The sequence below is a fragment of the Mus caroli genome, unplaced genomic scaffold (assembly GCF_978045245.1).
Source record: "Mus caroli unplaced genomic scaffold, Mus_caroli_1 scaffold_4, whole genome shotgun sequence".
Lineage (NCBI taxonomy): Eukaryota > Metazoa > Chordata > Mammalia > Rodentia > Muridae > Mus > Mus caroli.
The window spans coordinates 25570733-25580287 of record NW_028227259.1 but is presented as its reverse complement, the minus strand read 5'-3'; the positions used below and the strand labels follow the sequence as shown (position 1 = coordinate 25580287).

The window sequence follows — 9555 nt, the reverse complement described above, 5'->3', positions numbered from 1 at the left end:
CTATTGGATGTATCATAGGGCTCCCAATGGAGAAGCTAGAGAAAGTACCCAAGGAGCTAAAGGGATCTGCAACCCTATTGTTGGAACAACATGATGTACTAACCAGAACCCCGGAGCTCTTGTCTCTAGCTGCATATGTATCGAAAGATGGTCTAGTCGGCCATCAATAGAAAGAGAGGCCCATTGGACTTGCAAACTTTATATGCCCCAATATAGGGGAATGCCAGGGCCAAAAGAATGGGAATGGGTGGGTAGGGAAGTGGGGGGCGCTATGGGGGACTTTTGGGATAACATTGGAAATGTAATTGAGGAAAATATGTAATAAAAATATTAAAAATTAAAAAAAAAACTCTGCACATGTTATCATATCAAGGCTTGGACAAGACATGGCAGGTCAGTGGAGGAAAAGGGTACAAAAAGTAAGCAAAACATTCAGAGAGAGCCTTGCTACCACTGTTAGGAATCTTGCAAGAATGCCAGGCTATAAAACCATAACATAAATACAGAGGACCTAGATCAGACCCGCACTGGGCCTCTGCACTCTGTGGTAACCCATGTGTCCTTGTCAGTTGATTCTGGTCTCATGTTCTTTCTTTCTTTCTTTTTTAATATATTTTCTTTATTTACATTTCAAATGTTATCCCCTTTCCTTGTTTCCCCTCTGAAAATACCCTATCTCCTCCACCTTCCCCCTGCTCCCTCACCCACCCATTCCCAATCCTGGTCCTGGCATTACCCTATCCTGCATTAAGGGGGAAAAATGAAGATTCTGGGAGGAAGAGAGGGACCTTGGAGGGAGAGAGGAAGGGGAGGAAATAAGGGAGGCAGTATCAGGTACTGGAAGGGATTGGAGAGAGGAACAGGAGGTTAAGAAATTGAAAAAAAAATTACATGGGGAGTGGAAGGATGAGGAACAGGGAATAGACCCTTGAGGCTCTCAGACATCAGGGAGATAGAACCTGTAGAGACCACCTCCAATAGATAGGTATGCCTCCCCCATGTCCCCCAAACCCCAAGGCGACCCCTGCCAATGCTCTCTGTCAAGGAATTGTGCCATCCACCCATCTCAAAGATTTTAACCAAGAAATGTTCCTGAGAAAAGGAAGAACAGGGACAAGAAATGGAGCAGAGACTGAAGGAAGGGCTGTCCAGGGACTTCCCTACCTGGGGATCCATCCTGTCTTCAGACACCAAACCAGACACTGTTCCTGTGGTCAAGAGGAGCTTGCAGACAGGAACTTGGAGTGATGTTTCTTTGGGAGGTGTGGCCAAAACCATTGGAGCCAACTATTACACTGAGCTCAGGGAACTCATTGCAGGAGCTTGCAGAAAAGCTGGAGGTGAAGAGGGGAATGGAATCCTATTGAAAAACAAAATCTGCTGGCCGGACCACCCAGTACTCCTAGACACTAGACCACCAACCCAGGAGTGTATAAGCAGGGATCTATAACTCCAGATACATTGTAGCAGAGAATGGCCTAACTGAAAGCAATGGGAGGCAAGGCCCTTGGTCCTATGGAGGTTTGATGTTCCAGTGTAGGGGGTTTCTCAATCAGTAGGTCAAGAAAGGGAGGGTGGTTGAAGGAGAATCCTCATCCAGGCACAGTGGGGGCTGAGAGTGCAGATGTATTTTGAGGGGTTAGTGGAGGGTAACCAGGAAGTGGCATATCATGTGAGATGTAACCCAATGGAATGATTAATAAATACATTTTTAAAACACACACGTAAACCAGGCATTTAATTTTACCAGTGAAGACTCAGTGGCAGTAGCCAGCTCAGAGAGTCAGTGAAAGCACCTAGCTGACCTTCCTACCCTGATGAACTCCCAGTAGGAAAGCAGTCTTTATCCCTCCCCATACTGTCTAAAATATCCATCAAGTTAAAGTCCTTCTTTCTCAGGCCAGACAGTGGTGGTTCATGTCTTTAATCCCTGCACTTGGGAGGCAGAGGCAGGCAGATTTCAGAGTTCGAGGCCAGCCTGGTCTACAGAATGAGTTCCAGGACAGCCAGTGCTATACAGAGACATCTTGTCTCAACCCCCCCTCCCCCAAAAAGGCCATCCTTTTGTTTAATTATATTCATTCCCTTTCAACTGGTTAATTGCTCTACTTCTGGACATGGTGTTGACTTTAATTTGCTTTGCAATATATGTGAGTGATAGGGATGAACCACAGGACAAAAATGTACACTGAACAGAAAGCTCTTGGATTACAGGTCTGTGCTAGGACTGAGCTACACCATAAAAAGGTGTTTTTCTTTTTTCGTTTTCTTTTTCAGGAATTAACACAATCTTGAGGTTTACAATGTGACCAAATATCCTGCAGCATAGATTAACCATAATCCCTTTCTTTTAGAAATCAAGCTCTCTGACAAGTGTCCTGGTAGTTTCCAGGCATGTCTGAGTGCATCATCATGGGAACACGATGATTCCTAGGACATCAGAAATGGGGTCTTGAAGCAGTTTAAAAGGCAAAAGAAACCTAAAAAGCACCAAGCCACCCCTAATCCTTATCATAAGGGATAAATTCCCCTTCCCCCTTCTCACATAATTTATGGCAAGATATCACCATTCTTGACCTTGGTTCAGTGTCCTATGTGCTGCTGAATGGAAGTGTTTATGTCCAAGGGTCAACAAACAATCCAAAGAAACACTGAATTCAGTTAAACACGGAAGGTTTATTAAATGCACACCCCATGACAGAACAACCAGGACAACAGCTGAAAACTGTATGCTAGACATTTCTTAGGGCCAGCTCCATGAAAAAAAAAACCACAAAGAGCTCATGCACAAGGACTGGAAATGCTGGCCTTACTCAAGCCGATTTAAACATAATAGTTCATATTGACCTTGAAGTTGAAAGGTCTTATGTGAAACATATAGATGTGGACATTTATAAGGTTAACAGACCTCAGATCTCCACTCCTTTTTCATCTTTGTTGACTGCAACAAACTGCATTATCCTCGGCTGGTTCAACTCCCTCTTAGGAGCTTTCCTTATCATGTATACCATGGCTCTGGCATTTTTAACGTCTTTGAGTCTCCAAGGTAATTTCAATGATACAGCTTCTTGTTTCAGTGTCTGGGATTCCACTTGAACTTTTGGGCTCCTCCTAAGGGCTGGCATCACTTATCCACCTCTGACCTCTGTAGCACACTAAGTTCAGGTTGATCAACTCCACTACAGCTGCTGTTCTTGGTGATCATCCCATGGTACTGACAAATCCAATACACAAGGGTGTTCCACTCAAACTAGGCTTCACCAATAGCCTCTCATAGGCTCTCTTCATGGTGCCAAGCCTCAAATCCTTTTCATGACACCCTCAGTCCTGGGCCATCAACTACAGCTGAGGCTACACCTTCTCCAATGGTGTTCCATGATCTCTCACAATGCCAAGCATCAGCTGTTCTTCATGACACCTCATGCCTTCCAAACCAGTGCCACCTGGGTGACTCTTCCACATTACCAAGTCCAGAAGCTGCATGAAGTACAACCTTGCCTGTCTCTGAAACACAGCTTCTGTGTGCTCTAAGAAAACGATTCCCAGATTTCAATTCAGTGATGCTGGTCTCTTCTTAATCATTGCTAATATCTTAGCTCCAGCTAACCCGAATCAAATGTCCCAGTAGTTCCTTCCATTCCTAAGTCTAGATCCAGAGCCACATGGCTGAAGGTGCCCAGTTCGGCTGCTTACAGGAACTAGAACATGACCCTCTTGTACTATTACATTATCACTGGCTTTGTTTTCCAAATCCTTCACTGCCTAAGCTAGGCTATCCTGGTTCTTGCCCTGTAGATTGACCTTGAAAGGCATAGATCAACATGCCTGTCTCCTGGGATTAAAGGTGGCATCACCATGCCTGAATCTAAATTTAGATGGGTAGAGTCTGACCCCAAGGTCCCACTTCCTTAATCTGTTATCTCCTAACATAGGATTTTGCTCCATTTCACGTCCTGGTGCCCCTTTAATACTCAAACCATGTATTTTATATTTTTCCTTTCTAAGCTTGCTATGCTTGTTAAAACTTATCTTTCTAAGACTTAACCAGAGAACAAAGTCTCTGCTGGGCTTTTCTGAAACTTCCCTTGTCAATGCAATTAATCTGAGGCACTTCACCTTAGTCTCAGGCAGACTTGTCAGTCTAGGACAAAAACTAGCCACATTCTTCATCAAAATATGACAAAAACAGTCTTTCTGCCACATTCTGAAATTCTTCTCCTTTGAAATCTCTTGGGCCAGGTCAACACAGTTCAAATCACTCCCAGCAACAAAGTCTTCCATATTCCTACTAGGATGACCCATTAAGCCACTTTTAAAGCATTCCTCTGTGTTCCAAATCCAAAGTCCCTAAATCTACATTCTTCAAATGAAAGCATGGTCAGTCCTATCCCAGGAATGCCCCATTCCCTGGTACCAACTTCTGTCCTTTTTTTTTTTTTCAAACCTGTGCAATTTCTTTCTTGGGACTAACATACATAAGAAACCTGAGTAGTCACTTTCACAAAATGTGATTGTGCTAGAAAGTGTTGTTTGATGCCTTCTAGATCACAGGCCTGACAGGCCCATGAAGAAGCCACTTTATCTTCTGATAAGTAAAACACTCTAGAGTCCAAATTCCTGGCTTACAACTATCTGGTAGAGCTGGTGGAAAAGCAGGAAGGGACATGCTTTCCCAAGTCCAGAACTTAGGCCACCAGAGTGAGAGCAGCCTGTCCTATGGCTGCAACACCCAGTAAAGCCCCATGACAGCACCGTCCAATCAACTGTGAAATGAATGCTGAGGAGGACATGTTGTCTCCGAGGCCAGCTGCAGAGGAAACAAGTTAAGTGACATATATAAGCTGCAGTCTTCAGGGTCTCTTCTCCTCGTTCCTCAGGCATTCAGTGAGACCTGACTGTACAAAGACAGAGAATCTTCCAGTACAGTATGCTGACCATATCGGGGAAGGACTCCCAACTCCTCCATGTACCCACCTGACTGTCCCACTATATATACAATACAGTCACCACAAAAAAAATAATAATTTTAATTTGGCAACATGAAACTTCTGTAAACTGGACCAGCTCCAAAAACATTAATACTAAAGTAGTCCCTTCACCAAATATATACCTGAGATTAGCTGCTCATGAAAGTTTAAAGGCACCACTCCAGCATTACATGTCCACTTTTGATTTTCCCTGGACAAGAGTCTTGGGATTTGTAGAAGCCAGCAAGAACTCGAGGTATATTGCTGTGGGTAAGTTAGTCAGCTGTGCAGATGATCCCAGCTACAGGCCAACCAGTTATCTAAAGAGTATGCACCTAAGGCTTATACTGTTCAGCTCTGAGGAAGGCTTGATTCACAGTGAAGAGGTGGAACCGGAAGACAGGACAGAGATGTACAGCATTCATTCCTCCAAATCTGCCAGGCCTGACTTATGGTCTCCACAAGCAGCCGTCCACTTCCTTAGGGCTTAGGTCCTCCCTAGACTAGCTCTGATCCAGAGGAAGTATTGGGATTTTACGAGTCAGCAACTGTTCTGGTGACTCCACAGGCGCCCAGGTCTTTTGGAATAAGGACTGTGACTGGACTGGATGCATTTGCAATCCCGTTGGTCTGTGTACTTCTTGAAATGTGCCTCTTAATCTGCTTCAAGTGCCAGACTGCTCCATCATCGAAGCCTGAAAGTGACCTAGGCCCTCTTTGTGACAGAAGTTGAGGGAACGCTCTGGAGAGAGGCCATTGGGTTGGGTGGCTACTGGGTGGGGATGTGGATGGGCAGGCACAGAGGATGGGTATGCCCTGGGGTGAAAATGACTGGCTGATCACTGAGGAGTGTATGGAGACCCTGTCTGCAGCATCACACTGTGGGGTGGGAAAGCAGATGAACCAAAAGTCATTCCTGAACTCAGAGATGGTGGTGGAGTTCCATAAAGATAGACACTGGTTGACAGTGAGTTCTGCCACTTGGGAGCTGCATCATGGTTGTCGAGATCTAGAATTTTGGGGGACTCTCTGGCCTCTCCACAGATCATCCATATTTTCTTCTTCTGGACCAGAATTGTGTCCATCAGGAGGAACAACCTTAGCAGACACTGCATCCATTTGAGTTGGAGGAGTTAAGGCAGAATTTAGTGTCTCACAACCTTGCAGACTAGACAGGACATTCTTCTCTGGGAAGAGGGAACATGGAGGGTGACTCCCTGGGGGTCCACTTGGGCTTCTCTGGGAAGGGAGAGATCTCTGCCAATCAGAAAAGCCCTGTGGACATGTATAATGAGGAGTCCTCTGATAGGGGTGGTAGGAAGGCAGAGAAGAAGGCTGGTAGGTATATCTCATTCCTTGCTGAGGATGGTACCTAGGAAAGAGTCCAGGGTGGGGACCATTATCCTGGAACCCCCTGGGAGGAAAGGACTGAAGCTGTGAACCTGAGGACTTTCCTCCCATCATAGAGCCCAAGCCTTGCAAACTTGGACTCATAGGGTACTGTGTAGCTGAGTTAGAGTATTCTATGCCAGGCATGTATAAGGGAGAAAACTGGTTCACCTTGCCAGCCATGCAACCGGGATCTGTGCAAAGAGGTGTAGTAGCATTCGGTCCTATGCATAGCATGGCTTCTTGCAATGTTTTACCCCTGGGGCAGATTGGCTTTTCTGGACCACTACCATCAAGGCCCTTCCCCTCTGACCTACAGGGAGATGCTTCACCAAGGACCTCATTTTCAGGTAGATTCCCCATCTCTGCCACTATGGAGAAGTCTCTCAAACAGCCTTGCACAGCTGGGCTGCTGTAGCTATTGTCCAAAGGCCAGGTGTTCTTGTTCTTTGATGTGTTAGAAGTGTCTGCAGAGTCTGAAGCATCACTATTGAGTCGGAAGTCCTCTGTTTCCCTTTCTTGTGGTGAGCTTTGCCTGGTACCGCTGGCTTGCAAGGGAGGTGCAGGGTGAAGTAGTTGTTTGAGGTATACCCCCTCTGAAGAACAAATGCTTGCTGCTTTCTCTTCATGTCCAGGCAAAGGCTCTGGGTCTTCCTCAGGCTCTTGTGTTTCAGTCATCTCCTGTGTACTCCCAGGGTTGTCCAATGCAGTCTCGGTCTCTGACACATGTACTGATGACGAATGAGCTACCTTTGGAGAGGGACCAGTTATTGGGGAGGAGTGCGCTGGAGGGGGGTGGTAAGGCATACCTGGGGGAAAGACTCCGGAGGGGAGCTGCTTCATGGCAATCATTTCAGGGCTGTCCATCATGGATTCCCCTACTTGTGCCCCCCGGGGCACCTGGGAGGGCCCTCTGAATCCAGGACTTGGTGCTGGAGTTGGAGGTGTCTGCAAACCATGTCCATCAGACTTACAGGGTGGCTGCATATACCCTGAGGAAGGAACACCATGAGGTAGAAAGCTTGACTGTTTAGTCCACTGGTTTGGTGGGATAGGTTGTCTCATCACTCGGCCATCCATCACATGACCAATGGTATGAGGGTGGTGAGAGGGTCCTGGACCCAGGTGGGGCTTCTCAACTGGCCCCAAACATCCAGGGTTTACAGTACCATGGTTCCCATTCCAAACAGCAGGGTGTCCTCGATTTAGATACTTGTATGAATGATAAATATGACCAGGAGGAATTTCAGACCTTTCAGGAAAGTCTGGGGGTCGGGCTGGAGTCCCACCATGCCTAGAAGGAATAAATCCTGCCTGGAATGGATCTGGTGGATACATGTTTCCAACTTGACTGGGACAATTCATCTGCCCAAGCTGTAAGGATGGGACATGTGACACCATATTGGAAAGGTCTGAAGCACTGAGCAGGGATCCCCAATGGTTACTAATTCCAACTGGAGACTGTATAGCAAAGGTTTGGTGTTGCAAGGGCTCCTCTGGGGGCACCTCTGGAATTCGAGAGGAGCCATGTAAGTTGATGGGTTTTGATCCTTGAAGAGAGCCAAACGTTCCTGGTGCTGCTGGCTTCATCTGGTTTAAAAGGGATGCGTGGCTAGGCACCCTACCACAATGCAGGGGGCAAGAAAAGCCTTGGCCATTTGATGTGCAGACCTCTGGAGGGAGTTGTATGGAACTGCTGCTCTGATTGTCCCCTGAGGAGGCAGCTTAGTGTGCTGCGGGCAATGATTTTCCCCCATTCTTTACTGGTGGGTGTTTCCTGCTGTACACTTCTGTGTTTCTTGAGAGAGTCCAAACATGGCTTCCACTATTTCTACCAGACTGACTCCTTCTTTTTTAGCATTTTTCATCCTCTTTGATCCAAAATTCTTCATCTGTGTCTCCATCTTCACCAGGAAAGTGTTTTGTCATGGCCCGATGGAAACACTGCTCTAAATTGTCAGACATCTTGGTATATTCATTACTGTCACCATTGTATTTTCGGCAATTTTTGAACATGGTCTTCGTGACATTTACAAATTCCTCCTTGGTACAATATGAACCTCCATTTAATTTCTTCTCCATGCTTGAAATATCCATGGGGGTCTTAATAATCTGGTAAAAGTTGGGGGCATAAGATTCATCCACAGTTTCCAAGAAGGGCCAGGAATTCTTGTGAGCCTTCGCCACATCTAGAACTTTTACATGGCTGTGAAATCCTCATCCAATTCAAAGAGGTCCTTGGTCTTCTTCCATTCCCTCATAGGAGAATTCAGATCCAAATGGGAAAGTTCTGGGGGTAGCTCCTTGCCTTTAGCCAATAGCCATGCTCATTCTTCCCTGAGCTTTCTCCTCTTAGCCCAGACTTCCACTGCCTTGACCTTTTTCCTCCTTTTCCTGCATTCTCTCCTCCTTTAACATCTGATCTTGCTCCTTCTTCTGCACTGCAAGAAAGATCGGTCGTTCCTCCTCCTCCCCCCTGTGCTTCTGTTTTTCTATCTTGGTGAGCATGGGAGTATCCTCTAGCTTGATGAATTGGATGGGCAGGTGGACAGATATAAACCTGTGTTGCAGCTCTGGCTTTGTGCCCTGTGGACATTTTCCCTTCTGAGCAATCATGTTGCAGATTTCAGGCAGGAAGTCCTGCTAAGGAGCTTGTAGAGTTGCTGCTCTTGGAGAGAGGTCGGCTCTCAGGAAGCTCTCAGTAACCTGTCTCCATTCTTCTGTTAGACACAGGATCCACCAAGTACCTTGGCCTGCCCCTCCGGATCCATTTCTTTTGTGTAGGTCAGACGTCAAGGAGTTTTCTTCCTGCTTTTCACTGGATATAATCTCCTCCTGTAGTTTTTTTTTTTTTTCGTTTTGCAGGCCTTCATCTTCTTTTGTCTGTTTTTCCTGGAACATTTGAGACATTTTTTTTTTTTTTTTTGCCTTTCACTTTCCCTGCTCAAGGAGAGTTCTCCATTGGACCTTCCGTGTACTAGGTCTTCTTTGTACATTTGTGTCCCATAGAAGTACCAGTACAGTGCACCTGAATTGTCTTCACCTAGAGGTTCAACTCAGAGACTGTCTGCATCCAGACCCTTGAGAAGATCAAAGACATCATCTGCAACAAGCGGGTAATCACAGAGGAGATGCAGGATCTCTACTCATGTACGCAGAGGAAGGTTTGAAAACTGGGATCTCTCAGAGGATTGGGCTT

At 46.1% G+C, this 9555-nt stretch overlaps 1 pseudogene; it reads right to left on the bottom strand.

The window, feature by feature from the left end:
• Nucleotides 1-5470: 5470 nt before the first annotated feature.
• On the bottom strand, nucleotides 5471-9352 carry LOC147005039 (chromatin remodeling regulator CECR2 pseudogene; annotated as a pseudogene).
• Nucleotides 9353-9555: the final 203 nt, after the last annotated feature.